The following is a 10,000-nucleotide window of genomic DNA, read 5'->3' on the forward strand; positions in this document are numbered from 1 at the left end:
AACGCCCGATCTCGTCTGATCTCGGAAGCTAAGCAGGGTCGGGCCTGGTTAGTACTTGGATGGGAGACCGCCTGGGAATACCAGGTGCTGTATGCTCTTTTGCTCATTCACTTAGAAACTGAAATCTTGCAATATGCACAAGTAGTCCTTCATGAAAGGGGCTGGAAGCTGTTTTCATTTTGACACGAGAGAGAGAGAGAGAGACCACCTTGCATTGTCAAATACCAAATCTGTATATGGATAAGTAGCCTATGGTTGTCAACTTTTTCGTACGGCCACACCAGCCTGGCAACGCCCGATCTCGTCTCATCTCGGAAGCTAAGCAGGGTCGGGCCTGGTTAGTACTTGGATGGGAGACCGCCTGGGAATACCAGGTGCTGTATGCTCTTTTGCTCATTCATTTAGAAACTGAAATTTTGCAATATGCACAAGTAGTCCTTCATGAAAGGGGCTGGAAGCTGTTTTCATTTTGACACAAGAGAGAGAGAGAGACCACCTTGCATTGTCAATTGCCAAATCTGTATATGGATAAGTAGCCTATGGTTGTCAACTTATTTCGTACGGCCACACCAGCCTGGGAACGCCCGATCTCGTCTGATCTCGGAAGCTAAGCAGGGTCGGGCCTGGTTAGTACTTGGATGGGAGACCGCCTGGGAATACCAGGTGCTGTATGCTCTTTTGCTCATTCACTTAGAAACTGAAATCTTGCAATATGCACAAGTAGTCCTTCATGAAAGGGGCTGGAAGCTGTTTTCATTTTGACACGAGAGAGAGAGAGAGAGACCACCTTGCATTGTCAAATACCAAATCTGTATATGGATAAGTAGCCTATGGTTGTCAACTTATTTCGTACGGCCACACCAGCCTGGCAACGCCCGATCTCGTCTCATCTCGGAAGCTAAGCAGGGTCGGGCCTGGTTAGTACTTGGATGGGAGACCGCCTGGGAATACCAGGTGCTGTATGCTCTTTTGCTCATTCATTTAGAAACTGAAATTTTGCAATATGCACAAGTAGTCCTTCATGAAAGGGGCTGGAAGCTGTTTTCATTTTGACACAAGAGAGAGAGAGAGACCACCTTGCATTGTCAATTGCCAAATCTGTATATGGATAAGTAGCCTATGGTTGTCAACTTATTTCGTACGGCCACACCAGCCTGGCAAAGCCCCATCTCGTCTCATCTCGGAAGCTAAGCAGGGTCGGGCCTGGTTAGTACTTGGATGGGAGACCGCCTAGGAATACCAGGTGCTGTATGCTCTTTTGCTCATTCACTTAGAAACTGAAATCTTGCAATATGCACAAGTAGTCCTTCATGAATGGGGCTGGAAGCTGTTTTCATTTTGACACGAGAGAGCGAGAGAGAGAGAGACCACCTTGCATTGTCAAATGCCAAATCTGTATATGGATAAGTAGCCTATGGTTGTCAACTTATTTCGTACGGCCAAATCAGCCTGGCAACGCCCGATCTCGTCTGATCTCGGAAGCTAAGCAGGGTCGGGCCTGGTTAGTACTTGGATGGGAGACCGCCTGGGAATACCAGGTGCTGTATGCTCTTTTGCTCATTCACTTAGAAACTGAAATCTTGCAATATGCACAAGTAGTCCTTCATGAAAGGGGCTGGAAGCTGTTTTCATTTTGACACGAGAGAGAGAGAGAGAGACCACCTTGCATTGTCAAATGCCAAATCTGTATATGGATAAGTAGCCTATGGTTGTCAACTTATTTCGTACGGCCAAACCAGCCTGGCAACGGCCAATCTCGTCTGATCTCGGAAGCTAAGCAGGGTCGGGCCTGGTTAGTACTTGGATGGGAGACCGCCTGGGAATACCAGGTGCTGTATGCTCTTTTGCTCATTCACTTATAAACTGAAATCTTGCAATATGCACAAGTAGTCCTTCATGAAAGGGGCTGGAAGCTGTTTTCATTTTGACACGAGAGAGAGAGAGAGAGACCACCTTGCATTGTCAAATGCCAAATCTGTATATGGATAAGTAGCCTATGGTTGTCAACTTATTTCGTACGGTCACACCAGCCTGGCAACGCCCGATCTCGTCTCATCTCGGAAGCTAAGCAGGGTCGGGCCTGGTTAGTACTTGGATGGGAGACCGCCTGGGAATACCAGGTGCTGTATGCTCTTTTGCTCATTCATTTAGAAACTGAAATTTTGCAATATGCACAAGTAGTCCTTCATGAAAGGGGCTGGAATCTGTTTTCATTTTGACACGAGAGAGAGAGAGAGACCACCTTGCATTGTCAATTGCCAAATCTGTATATGGATAAGTAGCCTATGGTTGTCAACTTATTTCGTACGGCCACACCAGCCTGGCAAAGCCCCATCTCGTCTCATCTCGGAAGCTAAGCAGGGTCGGGCCTGGTTAGTACTTGGATGGGAGACCGCCTAGGAATACCAGGTGCTGTATGCTCTTTTGCTCATTCACTTAGAAACTGAAATCTTGCAATATGCACAAGTAGTCCTTCATGAATGGGGCTGGAAGCTGTTTTCATTTTGACACGAGAGAGCGAGAGAGAGAGAGACCACCTTGCATTGTCAAATGCCAAATCTGTATATGGATAAGTAGCCTATGGTTGTCAACTTATTTCGTACGGCCAAATCAGCCTGGCAACGCCCGATCTCGTCTGATCTCGGAAGCTAAGCAGGGTCGGGCCTGGTTAGTACTTGGATGGGAGACCGCCTGGGAATACCAGGTGCTCTATGCTCTTTTGCTCATTCACTTAGAAACTGAAATCTTGCAATATGCACAAGTAGTCCTTCATGAAAGGGGCTGGAAGCTGTTTTCATTTTGACACGAGAGAGAGAGAGAGAGACCACCTTGCATTGTCAAATGCCAAATCTGTATATGGATAAGTAGCCTATGGTTGTCAACTTATTTCGTACGGCCAAACCAGCCTGGCAACGGCCGATCTCGTCTGATCTCGGAAGCTAAGCAGGGTCGGGCCTGGTTAGTACTTGGATGGGAGACCGCCTGGGAATACCAGGTGCTGTATGCTCTTTTGCTCATTCACTTATAAACTGAAATCTTGCAATATGCACAAGTAGTCCTTCATGAAAGGGGCTGGAAGCTGTTTTCATTTTGACACGAGAGAGAGAGAGAGAGACCACCTTGCATTGTCAAATGCCAAATCTGTATATGGATAAGTAGCCTATGGTTGTCAACTTATTTCGTACGGCCACACCAGCCTGGCAACGCCCGATCTCGTCTCATCTCGGAAGCTAAGCAGGGTCGGGCCTGGTTAGTACTTGGATGGGAGACCGCCTGGGAATACCAGGTGCTGTATGCTCTTTTGCTCATTCATTTAGAAACTGAAATTTTGCAATATGCACAAGTAGTCCTTCATGAAAGGGGCTGGAATCTGTTTTCATTTTGACACGAGAGAGAGAGAGAGACCACCTTGCATTGTCAATTGCCAAATCTGTATATGGATAAGTAGCCTATGGTTGTCAACTTATTTCGTACGGCCACACCAGCCTGGCAAAGCCCCATCTCGTCTCATCTCGGAAGCTAAGCAGGGTCGGGCCTGGTTAGTACTTGGATGGGAGACCGCCTAGGAATACCAGGTGCTGTATGCTCTTTTGCTCATTCACTTAGAAACTGAAATCTTGCAATATGCACAAGTAGTCCTTCATGAATGGGGCTGGAAGCTGTTTTCATTTTGACACGAGAGAGCGAGAGAGAGAGAGACCACCTTGCATTGTCAAATGCCAAATCTGTATATGGATAAGTAGCCTATGGTTGTCAACTTATTTCGTACGGCCAAATCAGCCTGGCAACGCCCGATCTCGTCTGATCTCGGAAGCTAAGCAGGGTCGGGCCTGGTTAGTACTTGGATGGGAGACCGCCTGGGAATACCAGGTGCTCTATGCTCTTTTGCTCATTCACTTAGAAACTGAAATCTTGCAATATGCACAAGTAGTCCTTCATGAAAGGGGCTGGAAGCTGTTTTCATTTTGACACGAGAGAGAGAGAGAGAGACCACCTTGCATTGTCAAATGCCAAATCTGTATATGGATAAGTAGCCTATGGTTGTCAATTTATTTCGTACGGCCAAACCAGCCTGGCAACGGCCGATCTCGTCTGATCTCGGAAGCTAAGCAGGGTCGGGCCTGGTTAGTACTTGGATGGGAGACCGCCTGGGAATACCAGGTGCTGTATGCTCTTTTGCTCATTCACTTATAAACTGAAATCTTGCAATATGCACAAGTAGTCCTTCATGAAAGGGGCTGGAAGCTGTTTTCATTTTGACACGAGAGAGAGAGAGAGACCACCTTGCATTGTCAAATGCCAAATCTGTATATGGATAAGTAGCCTATGGTTGTCAACTTATTTCGTACGGCCACACCAGCCTGGCAACGCCCGATCTCGTCTCATCTCGGAAGCTAAGCAGGGTCGGGCCTGGTTAGTACTTGGATGGGAGACCGCCTGGGAATACCAGGTGCTGTATGCTCTTTTGCTCATTCATTTAGAAACTGAAATTTTGCAATATGCACAAGTAGTCCTTCATGAAAGGGGCTGGAATCTGTTTTCATTTTGACACGAGAGAGAGAGAGAGACCACCTTGCATTGTCAAATGCCAAATCTGTATATGGATAAGTAGCCTATGGTTGTCAACTTATTTCGTACGGCCAAACCAGCCTGGCAACGCCCGATCTCGTCTGATCTCGGAAGCTAAGCAGGGTCGGGCCTGGTTAGTACTTGGATGGGAGACCGCCTGGGAATACCAGGTGCTGTATGCTCTTTTGCTCATTCACTTATAAACTGAAATCTTGCAATATGCACAAGTAGTCCTTCATGAAAGGGGCTGGAAGCTGTTTTCATTTTGACACGAGAGAGAGAGAGAGACCACCTTGCATTGTCAAATGCCAAATCTGTATATGGATAAGTAGCCTATGGTTGTCAACTTATTTCGTACGGCCAAACCAGCCTGGCAACGCCCGATCTCGTCTGATCTCGGAAGCTAAGCAGGGTCGGGCCTGGTTAGTACTTGGATGGGAGACCGCCTGGGAATACCAGGTGCTGTATGCTCTTTTGCTCATTCACTTAGAAACTGAAATCTTGCAATATGCACAAGTAGTCCTTCATGAAAGGGGCTGGAAGCTGTTTTCATTTTGACACGAGAGAGAGAGAGAGAGACCACCTTGCATTGTCAAATACCAAATCTGTATATGGATAAGTAGCCTATGGTTGTCAACTTATTTCGTACGGCCACACCAGCCTGGGAACGCCCGATCTCGTCTGATCTCGGAAGCTAAGCAGGGTCGGGCCTGGTTAGTACTTGGATGGGAGACCGCCTGGGAATACCAGGTGCTGTATGCTCTTTTGCTCATTCACTTAGAAACTGAAATCTTGCAATATGCACAAGTAGTCCTTCATGAAAGGGGCTGGAAGCTGTTTTCGTTTTGACACGAGAGAGAGAGAGAGAGACCACCTTGCATTGTCAAATACCAAATCTGTATATGGATAAGTAGCCTATGGTTGTCAACTTATTTCGTACGGCCAAACCAGCCTGGCAACGCCTGATCTCGTCTGATCTCGGAAGCTAAGCAGGGTCGGGCCTGGTTAGTACTTGGATGGGAGACCGCCTGGGAATACCAGGTGCTGTATGCTCTTTTGCTCATTCATTTAGAAACTGAAATCTTGCAATATGCACAAGTAGTCCTTCATGAAAGGGGCTGGAATCTGTTTTCATTTTGACACGAGAGAGAGAGAGAGACCACCTTGCATTGTCAATTGCCAAATCTGTATATGGATAAGTAGCCTATGGTTGTCAACTTATTTCGTACGGCCACACCAGCCTGGCAAAGCCTCATCTCGGAAGCTAAGCAGGGTCGGGCCTGGTTAGTACTTGGATGGGAGACCGCCTAGGAATACCAGGTGCTGTATGATCTTTTGCTCATTCACTTAGAAACTGAAATCTTGCAATATGCACAAGTAGTCCTTCATGAATGGGGCTGGAAGCTGTTTTCATTTTGACACGAGAGAGCGAGAGAGAGAGAGACCACCTTGCATTGTCAAATGCCAAATCTGTATATGGATAAGTAGCCTATGGTTGTCAACTTATTTCGTACGGCCACACCAGCCTGGCAACGCCCGATCTCGTCTCATCTCGGAAGCTAAGCAGGGTCGGGCCTGGTTAGTACTTGGATGGGAGACCGCCTGGGAATACCAGGTGCTGTATGCTCTTTTGCTCATTCATTTAGAAACTGAAATTTTGCAATATGCACAAGTAGTCCTTCATGAAAGGGGCTGGAATCTGTTTTCATTTTGACACGAGAGAGAGAGAGAGACCACCTTGCATTGTCAAATGCCAAATCTGTATATGGATAAGTAGCCTATGGTTGTCAACTTATTTCGTACGGCCAAACCAGCCTGGCAACGCCCGATCTCGTCTGATCTCGGAAGCTAAGCAGGGTCGGGCCTGGTTAGTACTTGGATGGGAGACCGCCTGGGAATACCAGGTGCTGTATGCTCTTTTGCTCATTCACTTATAAACTGAAATCTTGCAATATGCACAAGTAGTCCTTCATGAAAGGGGCTGGAAGCTGTTTTCATTTTGACACGAGAGAGAGAGAGAGACCACCTTGCATTGTCAAATGCCAAATCTGTATATGGATAAGTAGCCTATGGTTGTCAACTTATTTCGTACGGCCAAACCAGCCTGGCAACGCCCGATCTCGTCTGATCTCGGAAGCTAAGCAGGGTCGGGCCTGGTTAGTACTTGGATGGGAGACCGCCTGGGAATACCAGGTGCTGTATGCTCTTTTGCTCATTCACTTAGAAACTGAAATCTTGCAATATGCACAAGTAGTCCTTCATGAAAGGGGCTGGAAGCTGTTTTCATTTTGACACGAGAGAGAGAGAGAGAGACCACCTTGCATTGTCAAATACCAAATCTGTATATGGATAAGTAGCCTATGGTTGTCAACTTATTTCGTACGGCCACACCAGCCTGGGAACGCCCGATCTCGTCTGATCTCGGAAGCTAAGCAGGGTCGGGCCTGGTTAGTACTTGGATGGGAGACCGCCTGGGAATACCAGGTGCTGTATGCTCTTTTGCTCATTCACTTAGAAACTGAAATCTTGCAATATGCACAAGTAGTCCTTCATGAATGGGGCTGGAAGCTGTTTTCATTTTGACACGAGAGAGCGAGAGAGAGAGAGACCACCTTGCATTGTCAAATGCCAAATCTGTATATGGATAAGTAGCCTATGGTTGTCAACTTATTTCGTACGGCCAAATCAGCCTGGCAACGCCCGATCTCGTCTGATCTCGGAAGCTAAGCAGGGTCGGGCCTGGTTAGTACTTGGATGGGAGACCGCCTGGGAATACCAGGTGCTGTATGCTCTTTTGCTCATTCACTTAGAAACTGAAATCTTGCAATATGCACAAGTAGTCCTTCATGAAAGGGGCTGGAAGCTGTTTTCATTTTGACACGAGAGAGAGAGAGAGACCACCTTGCATTGTCAATTGCCAAATCTGTATATGGATAAGTAGCCTATGGTTGTCAACTTATTTCGTACGGCCACACCAGCCTGGCAACGCCCGATCTCGTCTCATCTCGGAAGCTAAGCAGGGTCGGGCCTGGTTAGTACTTGGATGGGAGACCGCCTGGGAATACCAGGTGCTGTATGCTCTTTTGCTCATTCATTTAGAAACTGAAATTTTGCAATATGCACAAGTAGTCCTTCATGAAAGGGGCTGGAATCTGTTTTCATTTTGACACGAGAGAGAGAGAGAGACCACCTTGCATTGTCAATTGCCAAATCTGTATATGGATAAGTAGCCTATGGTTGTCAACTTATTTCGTACGGCCACACCAGCCTGGCAAAGCCTCATCTCGGAAGCTAAGCAGGGTCGGGCCTGGTTAGTACTTGGATGGGAGACCGCCTAGGAATACCAGGTGCTGTATGCTCTTTTGCTCATTCACTTAGAAACTGAAATCTTGCAATATGCACAAGTAGTCCTTCATGAATGGGGCTGGAAGCTGTTTTCATTTTGACACGAGAGAGCGAGAGAGAGAGAGACCACCTTGCATTGTCAAATGCCAAATCTGTATATGGATAAGTAGCCTATGGTTGTCAACTTATTTCGTACGGCCAAATCAGCCTGGCAACGCCCGATCTCGTCTGATCTCGGAAGCTAAGCAGGGTCGGGCCTGGTTAGTACTTGGATGGGAGACCGCCTGGGAATACCAGGTGCTGTATGCTCTTTTGCTCATTCACTTAGAAACTGAAATCTTGCAATATGCACAAGTAGTCCTTCATGAAAGGGGCTGGAAGCTGTTTTCATTTTGACACGAGAGAGAGAGAGAGAGACCACCTTGCATTGTCAAATGCCAAATCTGTATATGGATAAGTAGCCTATGGTTGTCAACTTATTTCGTACGGCCAAACCAGCCTGGCAACGGCCGATCTCGTCTGATCTCGGAAGCTAAGCAGGGTCGGGCCTGGTTAGTACTTGGATGGGAGACCGCCTGGGAATACCAGGTGCTGTATGCTCTTTTGCTCATTCACTTAGAAACTGAAATCTTGCAATATGCACAAGTAGTCCTTCATGAAAGGGGCTGGAAGCTGTTTTCATTTTGACACGAGAGAGAGAGAGAGAGACCACCTTGCATTGTCAAATGCCAAATCTGTATATGGATAAGTAGCCTATGGTTGTCAACTTATTTCGTACGGCCAAACCAGCCTGGCAACGGCCGATCTCGTCTGATCTCGGAAGCTAAGCAGGGTCGGGCCTGGTTAGTACTTGGATGGGAGACCGCCTGGGAATACCAGGTGCTGTATGCTCTTTTGCTCATTCACTTATAAACTGAAATCTTGCAATATGCACAAGTAGTCCTTCATGAAAGGGGCTGGAAGCTGTTTTCATTTTGACACGAGAGAGAGAGAGAGAGAGACCACCTTGCATTGTCAAATGCCAAATCTGTATATGGATAAGTAGCCTATGGTTGTCAACTTATTTCGTACGGCCACACCAGCCTGGCAACGCCCGATCTCGTCTCATCTCGGAAGCTAAGCAGGGTCGGGCCTGGTTAGTACTTGGATGGGAGACCGCCTGGGAATACCAGGTGCTGTATGCTCTTTTGCTCATTCATTTAGAAACTGAAATTTTGCAATATGCACAAGTAGTCCTTCATGAAAGGGGCTGGAATCTGTTTTCATTTTGACACGAGAGAGAGAGAGAGACCACCTTGCATTGTCAATTGCCAAATCTGTATATGGATAAGTAGCCTATGGTTGTCAACTTATTTCGTACGGCCACACCAGCCTGGCAAAGCCCCATCTCGTCTCATCTCGGAAGCTAAGCAGGGTCGGGCCTGGTTAGTACTTGGATGGGAGACCGCCTGGGAATACCAGGTGCTGTATGCTCTTTTGCTCATTCACTTAGAAACTGAAATCTTGCAATATGCACAAGTAGTCCTTCATGAAAGGGGCTGGAAGCTGTTTTCATTTTGACACGAGAGAGAGAGAGAGAGACCACCTTGCATTGTCAAATACCAAATCTGTATATGGATAAGTAGCCTATGGTTGTCAACTTATTTCGTACGGCCAAACCAGCCTGGCAACGCCTGATCTCGTCTGATCTCGGAAGCTAAGCAGGGTCGGGCCTGGTTAGTACTTGGATGGGAGACCGCCTGGGAATACCAGGTGCTGTATGCTCTTTTGCTCATTCACTTAGAAACTGAAATCTTGCAATATGCACAAGTAGTCCTTCATGAAAGGGGCTGGAAGCTGTTTTCATTTTGACACGAGAGAGAGAGAGAGAGAGAGACCACCTTGCATTGTCAAATGCCAAATCTGTATATGGATAAGTAGCCTATGGTTGTCAACTTATTTCGTACGGCCACACCAGCCTGGGAACGCCCGATCTCGTCTGATCTCGGAAGCTAAGCAGGGTCGGGCCTGGTTAGTACTTGGATGAGAGACCGCCTGGGAATACCAAGTGCAGTATGCTCTTTTGCTCATTCACTTAGAAACTGAA

The 10,000-nt window shown here is 47.1% G+C and overlaps 8 non-coding genes and 25 pseudogenes across 8 annotated transcripts in view; all 33 read left to right on the forward strand.

Moving 5' to 3' along the window:
- Positions 1-96, forward strand: part of LOC146235349 (5S ribosomal RNA) — a 119-nt gene extending 23 nt beyond the window's left edge. The window contains exon 1 of the ribosomal RNA XR_014741489.1: positions 1-96. This exon is cut by the window's left edge and continues 23 nt beyond it. This is a non-coding gene — a ribosomal RNA (5S ribosomal RNA).
- Positions 97-267: 171 nt separating this feature from the next.
- Positions 268-386, forward strand: LOC146235350 (5S ribosomal RNA; annotated as a pseudogene).
- Positions 387-556: 170 nt separating this feature from the next.
- LOC146235351 (5S ribosomal RNA) lies at positions 557-675 on the forward strand. Its single transcript, XR_014741490.1, has one exon. It is a non-coding gene; the product is annotated as a 5S ribosomal RNA (ribosomal RNA).
- Positions 676-847: 172 nt separating this feature from the next.
- LOC146235352 (5S ribosomal RNA) lies at positions 848-966 on the forward strand (annotated as a pseudogene).
- A 170-nt stretch (positions 967-1,136) lies between these two features.
- On the forward strand, positions 1,137-1,255 carry LOC146235353 (5S ribosomal RNA; annotated as a pseudogene).
- Positions 1,256-1,431: 176 nt separating this feature from the next.
- On the forward strand, positions 1,432-1,550 carry LOC146235354 (5S ribosomal RNA; annotated as a pseudogene).
- A 172-nt stretch (positions 1,551-1,722) lies between these two features.
- LOC146235355 (5S ribosomal RNA) lies at positions 1,723-1,841 on the forward strand (annotated as a pseudogene).
- Positions 1,842-2,013: 172 nt separating this feature from the next.
- Positions 2,014-2,132, forward strand: LOC146235356 (5S ribosomal RNA; annotated as a pseudogene).
- A 170-nt stretch (positions 2,133-2,302) lies between these two features.
- LOC146235357 (5S ribosomal RNA) lies at positions 2,303-2,421 on the forward strand (annotated as a pseudogene).
- Positions 2,422-2,597: 176 nt separating this feature from the next.
- On the forward strand, positions 2,598-2,716 carry LOC146235358 (5S ribosomal RNA; annotated as a pseudogene).
- Positions 2,717-2,888: 172 nt separating this feature from the next.
- On the forward strand, positions 2,889-3,007 carry LOC146235359 (5S ribosomal RNA; annotated as a pseudogene).
- A 172-nt stretch (positions 3,008-3,179) lies between these two features.
- LOC146235360 (5S ribosomal RNA) lies at positions 3,180-3,298 on the forward strand (annotated as a pseudogene).
- A 170-nt stretch (positions 3,299-3,468) lies between these two features.
- LOC146235361 (5S ribosomal RNA) lies at positions 3,469-3,587 on the forward strand (annotated as a pseudogene).
- A 176-nt stretch (positions 3,588-3,763) lies between these two features.
- LOC146235362 (5S ribosomal RNA) lies at positions 3,764-3,882 on the forward strand (annotated as a pseudogene).
- A 172-nt stretch (positions 3,883-4,054) lies between these two features.
- On the forward strand, positions 4,055-4,173 carry LOC146235363 (5S ribosomal RNA; annotated as a pseudogene).
- Positions 4,174-4,343: 170 nt separating this feature from the next.
- On the forward strand, positions 4,344-4,462 carry LOC146235364 (5S ribosomal RNA; annotated as a pseudogene).
- Positions 4,463-4,632: 170 nt separating this feature from the next.
- On the forward strand, positions 4,633-4,751 carry LOC146235365 (5S ribosomal RNA). Its single transcript, XR_014741416.1, has one exon. It is a non-coding gene; the product is annotated as a 5S ribosomal RNA (ribosomal RNA).
- A 170-nt stretch (positions 4,752-4,921) lies between these two features.
- LOC146235366 (5S ribosomal RNA) lies at positions 4,922-5,040 on the forward strand. Its single transcript, XR_014741417.1, has one exon. It is a non-coding gene; the product is annotated as a 5S ribosomal RNA (ribosomal RNA).
- Positions 5,041-5,212: 172 nt separating this feature from the next.
- Positions 5,213-5,331, forward strand: LOC146235367 (5S ribosomal RNA). The gene has a single exon (XR_014741491.1). It is a non-coding gene; the product is annotated as a 5S ribosomal RNA (ribosomal RNA).
- Positions 5,332-5,503: 172 nt separating this feature from the next.
- LOC146235368 (5S ribosomal RNA) lies at positions 5,504-5,622 on the forward strand (annotated as a pseudogene).
- A 455-nt stretch (positions 5,623-6,077) lies between these two features.
- On the forward strand, positions 6,078-6,196 carry LOC146235369 (5S ribosomal RNA; annotated as a pseudogene).
- A 170-nt stretch (positions 6,197-6,366) lies between these two features.
- LOC146235370 (5S ribosomal RNA) lies at positions 6,367-6,485 on the forward strand. Its single transcript, XR_014741419.1, has one exon. It is a non-coding gene; the product is annotated as a 5S ribosomal RNA (ribosomal RNA).
- A 170-nt stretch (positions 6,486-6,655) lies between these two features.
- LOC146235371 (5S ribosomal RNA) lies at positions 6,656-6,774 on the forward strand. Its single transcript, XR_014741420.1, has one exon. It is a non-coding gene; the product is annotated as a 5S ribosomal RNA (ribosomal RNA).
- Positions 6,775-6,946: 172 nt separating this feature from the next.
- Positions 6,947-7,065, forward strand: LOC146235372 (5S ribosomal RNA). The gene has a single exon (XR_014741492.1). It is a non-coding gene; the product is annotated as a 5S ribosomal RNA (ribosomal RNA).
- A 176-nt stretch (positions 7,066-7,241) lies between these two features.
- Positions 7,242-7,360, forward strand: LOC146235373 (5S ribosomal RNA; annotated as a pseudogene).
- A 170-nt stretch (positions 7,361-7,530) lies between these two features.
- On the forward strand, positions 7,531-7,649 carry LOC146235374 (5S ribosomal RNA; annotated as a pseudogene).
- A 455-nt stretch (positions 7,650-8,104) lies between these two features.
- LOC146235375 (5S ribosomal RNA) lies at positions 8,105-8,223 on the forward strand (annotated as a pseudogene).
- Positions 8,224-8,395: 172 nt separating this feature from the next.
- Positions 8,396-8,514, forward strand: LOC146235376 (5S ribosomal RNA; annotated as a pseudogene).
- Positions 8,515-8,686: 172 nt separating this feature from the next.
- Positions 8,687-8,805, forward strand: LOC146235377 (5S ribosomal RNA; annotated as a pseudogene).
- A 174-nt stretch (positions 8,806-8,979) lies between these two features.
- LOC146235378 (5S ribosomal RNA) lies at positions 8,980-9,098 on the forward strand (annotated as a pseudogene).
- A 170-nt stretch (positions 9,099-9,268) lies between these two features.
- On the forward strand, positions 9,269-9,387 carry LOC146235379 (5S ribosomal RNA; annotated as a pseudogene).
- A 172-nt stretch (positions 9,388-9,559) lies between these two features.
- LOC146235380 (5S ribosomal RNA) lies at positions 9,560-9,678 on the forward strand (annotated as a pseudogene).
- Positions 9,679-9,854: 176 nt separating this feature from the next.
- LOC146235381 (5S ribosomal RNA) lies at positions 9,855-9,973 on the forward strand (annotated as a pseudogene).
- Positions 9,974-10,000: the final 27 nt, after the last annotated feature.

Source organism: Hypomesus nipponensis, chromosome 22 (genome assembly GCF_054491055.1).
Source record: "Hypomesus nipponensis isolate SF chromosome 22, ASM5449105v1, whole genome shotgun sequence".
NCBI classification, from domain to species: Eukaryota; Metazoa; Chordata; class Actinopteri; order Osmeriformes; family Osmeridae; genus Hypomesus; species Hypomesus nipponensis.